Genomic DNA, 6,501 nt, shown 5'->3' with positions numbered 1-6,501 from the left:
CTGTCTTGGACGGGCCCACTGAGCGCACAACACAGGGGAACTTGGTGCAAACACTGCGTGTGCATAAGCCACAAAACACAAGCTCAGTGGGGTCACAGGCCCTGACCGGTTCAGAGGCACCTGTGTGACAGACAGCAAATGAAACTTAGACGCTGGAATTATTTATATGTTTCTGCTGTCTGTCTACGATTTCAGATTCACACTTAGAGTTTTTTGTCATTAAGTCATAAAAGCCACAAAACCACTTTAATATGACTTTCCAATACTCTTTGAAAGGTCTCTATATTGATAAAATGAGCCTTTTAGCAAAGTAACACTTTTCGGGCATTTTCAAAGTGCTCCCGCTGAGTGAATTTTGTTCTGAAAATCGTGTTCCCGAAAATCTCCGGGCACCCCGCCAACCCCCCCTGCCAGAAATGACAAGTGTCAAATCAGCGGGTCAAACGGCCACCTCTATCCGACCAGGAGCACCCAAATCCCCGCAAATGGCACTTTTTTTTTTCTTCATCGGGACTTCCGACGAGGTTAATGATTTCCCAAACTGCAACTCATTAACTATGTCCTGAGACACTTGCCAGAAATGACACATGTCAATTTGGCGGTAGCAAATCACTTTCCCAGGCCGGGAAGCAACACCCGAGGCCCGCAAAAGGCGGCCGAATATTTTCTCATCGGACTTCCGCGTTTTGGTTAATCATGTCTCGAAATCGTTAAATGCACATGTCAATTCGGCGGGAGCAATTCACTTTCCCAAGCCGGAAAGCATCACCGGAGGCCCGCTTGAAGGGCCCTAATATTTTCTCATCGGACTTCCGCGTTTTGGTTAATCATGTCTCGAAATCGTTAAATGCACATGTCAATTCGGCGGGAGCAACTCACTTTCCCAGGCCGGGAAGCAACACCCGAGGCCCGCAAAAGGCGGCCGAATATTTTCTCATCGGACTTCCATATTTTGGGGGTTGGATTCTCTCCCGCATTCCAGCCCCCTGGCCACGGGTCGCTCATTCACTTTCAGCCCGGGCCTTGCCAATTTGGTTAATCAGTTAGCCATGCACCAGACTCGGCCTCGCCTTTTTCATTTATGGTTAATGATGTGCCCAGGCTGGGACTTAGTCTCTCCAGCAGCCAAAACTTTTCACTGGTTAATGAGGTGCCCAGCCCGGCACTTAGTCTCTCTCCCCAGCAAGCTTACTTGGTCGGCCGACATTTGGATCCATTTTCGGGGCTTAATCGGGTCGAATACGGTCCCTTACGCAAGGGGAGCCGAAGCCCCGGCCTCTGCCAGGCGTCAGGCTGCCGTTTTTTAAGCCCGACCAAAAACCCGAAAATTGGTTAAAAATGGAAATAAATTTCCACCCAAAAAGGGTTAAAAGTCGGTTGGACGGCAGCCCTGGTCGGTCTCTGCAGACCTGGAGGCCCTAGACAGTAATCTGGAAAACAGACAAAGTCTCGAGAAACCACCTCCTACCATTCTCCAGGTACCCCGCCAATCCCCCCTGCCAGAAATGACAAGTGTCAAATCAGCGGGACGGATTTGACTTTTGTGACCGACCGCTGGAACTTTTTTCGGCTACAGGCAGTCAAATTTTTCTCCTTCCGGACTTCCAGTACAACTTTGAACGGCCATATCTCCGCACTCCCGCGTCGGAGCCAAGCCGTTTTTACACCGTTAGACGCGGCTTCCCGTGCCCGTTCGAATGCCGCCCTGCTCGGCGGAAAAGGAGAATTTTTTTATTTTTCGGCCGATTTCGGGAAAAAAAATTCCCGCTCTGAACTCGGATTTTTCGGCTTTAATCGTTTCGTATACGGTCCCTTACGCAAGGGAGCCGAAGCCCCGGCCTCTGCCGGGCGTCAGGCTGCCGTTTTTAAGCCCGACCAAAAACCCGAAAATTGGTTAAAAATGGAAATAAATTTCCACCCAAAAAGGGTTAAAAGTCGGTTGGACGGCAGCCCGGGTCGGTCTCTGCAGACCTGGAGGCCCTAGACAGTAATCTGGAAAACAGATAAAGTCTCGAAAAACCACCTCCTACCATTCTCCAGGTACCCCGCCAATCCCCCCTGCCAGAAATGACAAGTGTCAAATCAGCGGGACGGATTTGACTTTTGTGACCGACCGCTGGAACTTTTTTCGGCTACAGGCAGTCAAATTTTTCTCCTTCCGGACTTCCAGTACAACTTTGAACGGCCATATCTCCGCACTCCCGCGTCGGAGCCAAGCCGTTTTTACACCGTTAGACGCGGCTTCCCGTGCCCGTTCGAATGCCACCCTGCTCGGCGGAAAAGGAGACATTTTTTTTTTTCCGGCCGTTTTCGGGAAAAAATTTTCCCGCTCTGAACTCCGATTTTACGCCTTTAATCGATTCGGAGACGGTCGCTTACGCAAGGGAGGCGAAGCCCGGGCCTCTGCCGGGCGTCAGCCTGCCGTATGTAAGCCCGTCCGAAGCATGAGTTCCCACTTTTGGTTATCCAGTTGTCAATTTTAAAATTTCAGTTAATCAGTTGCCTGCTTGGTTAATCATTTGTCGCTCTGACATTTGGTTAACCAGTTGTCGATGTTCGAAATTCAGTTAATGAGTTGCCTCTTTGAAATTTCAGTTAATGAGTTGGCCCTTTGGTTACTCATTTGTCCCTGTGTCTTTTGGTTAACCAGTTGTCGATGTTCGAAATTCAGTTAATGAGTTGCCTCCTTGGTTACTCATTTGTCGCTCTGGCTTTTGGTTAACCAGTTGTCGATGTTCAAAATTACAGTTAATGAGTTGCCTCTTTGAAATTTCAGTTAATGAGTTGGCCCTTTGGTTACTCATTTGTCCCTGTGTCTTTTGGTTAACCAGTTGTCGATGTTCGAAATTCAGTTAATGAGTTGCCTCCTTGGTTAATCATTTGTCGCTCTGACTCTTGGTTAACCAGTTGTCGATGTTCAAAATTTCAGTTAATGAGCTGCTCTTATGTTCTATGATTTCCTACCTTGACAACTCATTAACCAGTGTTTCAAACAATGCACCAGGCCATTTGACGACCCCAACTCGGTTCCACAAGCGGGAAAGCAGCACCCCAAGGCCCGGTAAGGGGGCCGAATACATTCCCATCGTGAATTCCGTCCCAAATGTGAATGACAAGTTTTCAGTTAATCAGTTGCCTGCTTGGTTACTCATTTGTCGCTCTGACATTTGGTTAACCAGTTGTCGATGTTCAAAATTTCAGTTAATGAGTTGCCTCTTTGAAATTTCAGTTAATGAGTTGGCCCTTTGGTTACTCATTTGTCCCTGTGTCTTTTGGTTACCCAGTTGTCGATGTTCGAAATTCAGTTAATGAGTTGCCTCCTTGGTTAATCATTTGTCGCTCTGACTCTTGGTTAACCAGTTGTCGATGTTCGAAATTCAGTTACTGAGTTGCCTCCTTGGTTAATCATTTGTCGCTCTGGCTTTTGGTTAACCAGTTGTCGATGTTCAAAATTTCAGTTAATGAGTTGCCTCTTTGAAATTTCAGTTAATGAGTTGGCCCTTTGGTTACTCATTTGTCCCTGTGTCTTTTGGTTAACCAGTTGTCGATGTTCGAAATTCAGTTAATGAGTTGCCTCCTTGGTTAATCATTTGTCGCTCTGGCTTTTGGTTAACCAGTTGTCGATGTTCAAAATTTCAGTTAATGAGTTGCCTCTTTGAAATTTCAGTTAATGAGTTGGCCCTTTGGTTACTCATTTGTCCCTGTGTCTTTTGGTTAACCAGTTGTCGATGTTCGAAATTCAGTTAATGAGTTGCCTCCTTGGTTAATCATTTGTCGCTCTGGCTTTTGGTTAACCAGTTGTCGATGTTCAAAATTTCAGTTAATGAGCTGCTCTTATGTTCTATGATTTCCGACCTTGACAACTCATTAACCAGTGTTTCAAACAATGCACCAGGCCATTTGACGACCCCAACTCGGTTCCACAAGCGGGAAAGCAGCACCCCAAGGCCCGGTAAGGGGGCCGAATACATTCCCATCGTGAATTCCGTCCCAAATGTGAATGACAAGTTTTCAGTTAATCAGTTGCCTGCTTGGTTACTCATTTGTCGCTCTGACATTTGGTTAACCAGTTGTCGATGTTCAAATTTCAGTTAATGAGTAGCCTCTTTGAAATTTCAGTTAATGAGTTGGCCCTTTGGTTACTCATTTGTCCCTGTGTCTTTTGGTTACCCAGTTGTCGATGTTCGAAATTCAGTTAATGAGTTGCCTCCTTGGTTACTCATTTGTCGCCCTGACTCTTGGTTAACCAGTTGTCGATGTTCGAAATTCAGTTACTGAGTTGCCTCCTTGGTTAATCATTTGTCGCTCTGACATTTGGTTAACCAGTTGTCGATGTTCGAAATTCAGTTAATGAGTTGCCTCCTTGGTTTATCATTTGTCGCTCTGGCTTTTGGTTAACCAGTTGTCGATGTTCAAAATTTCAGTTAATGAGCTGCTCTTATGTTCTATGATTTCCGACCTTGACAACTCATTAACCAGTGTTTCAAACAATGCACCAGGCCATTTGACGACCCCAACTCGGTTCCACAAGCGGGAAAGCAGCACCCCAAGGCCCGGTAAGGGGGCCGAATACATTCCCATCGTGAATTCCGTCCCAAATGTGAATGACAAGTTTTCAGTTAATCAGTTGCCTGCTTGGTTACTCATTTGTCGCTCTGACATTTGGTTACCCAGTTGTCGATGTTCAAATTTCAGTTAATGAGTAGCCTCTTTGAAATTTCAGTTAATGAGTTGGCCCTTTGGTTACTCATTTGTCCCTGTGTCTTTTGGTTACCCAGTTGTCGATGTTCGAAATTCAGTTAATGAGTTGCCTCCTTGGTTAATCATTTGTCGCTCTGGCTTTTGGTTAACCAGTTGTCGATGTTCAAAATTTCAGTTATTGAGTTGCCTCTTTGAAATTTCAGTTAATGAGTTGGCCCTTTGGTGACTCATTTGTCCCTGTGTCTTTTGGTTAACCAGTTGTCGATGTTCGAAATTCAGTTAATGAGTTGCCTCCTTGGTTAATCATTTGTCGCTCTGGCTTTTGGTTAACCAGTTGTCGATGTTCAAAATTTCAGTTAATGAGCTGCTCTTATGTTCTATGATTTCCTACCTTGACAACTCATTAACCAGTGTTTCAAACAATGCACCAGGCCATTTGACGACCCCAACTCGGTTCCACAAGCGGGAAAGCAGCACCCCAAGGCCCGGTAAGGGGGCCGAATACATTCCCATCGTGAATTCCGTCCCAAATGTGAAAGACAAGTTTTCAGTTAATCAGTTGCCTGCTTGGTTACTCATTTGTCGCTCTGACATTTGGTTAACCAGTTGTCGATGTTCAAATTTCAGTTAATGAGTAGCCTCTTTGAAATTTCAGTTAATGAGTTGGCCCTTTGGTTACTCATTTGTCCCTGTGTCTTTTGGTTACCCAGTTGTCGATGTTCGAAATTCAGTTTATGAGTTGCCTCCTTGGTTAATCATTTGTCGCTCTGGCTTTTGGTTAACCAGTTGTCGATGTTCAAAATTTCAGTTAATGAGTTGCCTCTTTGAAATTTCAGTTAATGAGTTGGCCCTTTGGTTACTCATTTGTCCCTGTGTCTTTTGGTTAACCAGTTGTCGATGTTCGAAATTCAGTTAATGAGTTGCCTCCTTGGTTAATCATTTGTCGCTCTGGCTTTTGGTTAACCAGTTGTCGATGTTCAAAATTTCAGTTAATGAGCTGCTCTTATGTTCTATGATTTCCTACCTTGACAACTCATTAACCAGTGTTTCAAACAATGCACCAGGCCATTTGACGACCCCAACTCGGTTCCACAAGCGGGAAAGCAGCACCCCAAGGCCCGGTAAGGGGGCCGAATACATTCCCATCGTGAATTCCGTCCCAAATGTGAAAGACAAGTTTTCAGTTAATCAGTTGCCTGCTTGGTTACTCATTTGTCGCTCTGACATTTGGTTAACCAGTTGTCGATGTTCAAATTTCAGTTAATGAGTAGCCTCTTTGAAATTTCAGTTAATGAGTTGGCCCTTTGGTTACTCATTTGTCCCTGTGTCTTTTGGTTACCCAGTTGTCGATGTTCGAAATTCAGTTTATGAGTTGCCTCCTTGGTTAATCATTTGTCGCTCTGGCTTTTGGTTAACCAGTTGTCGATGTTCAAAATTTCAGTTAATGAGTTGCCTCTTTGAAATTTCAGTTAATGAGTTGGCCCTTTGGTGACTCATTTGTCCCTGTGTCTTTTGGTTAACCAGTTGTCGATGTTCGAAATTCAGTTAATGAGTTGCCTCCTTGGTTAATCATTTGTCGCTCTGGCTTTTGGTTAACCAGTTGTCGATGTTCAAAATTTCAGTTAATGAGCTGCTCTTATGTTCTATGATTTCCTACCTTGACAACTCATTAACCAGTGTTTCAAACAATGCACCAGGCCATTTGACGACCCCAACTCGGTTCCACAAGCGGGAAAGCAGCACCCCAAGGCCCGGTAAGGGGGCCGAATACATTCCCATCGTGAATTCCGTCCCAAATGT

Source organism: Somniosus microcephalus, unplaced genomic scaffold (genome assembly GCF_052327205.1).
Source record: "Somniosus microcephalus isolate GS21.2 unplaced genomic scaffold, FLI_Smic_1.0 scaffold334, whole genome shotgun sequence".
Taxonomy (NCBI): Eukaryota; Metazoa; Chordata; class Chondrichthyes; order Squaliformes; family Somniosidae; genus Somniosus; species Somniosus microcephalus.
The sequence above is the reverse complement of the archived record's forward strand: the minus strand, read 5'-3'. Positions refer to the sequence as shown.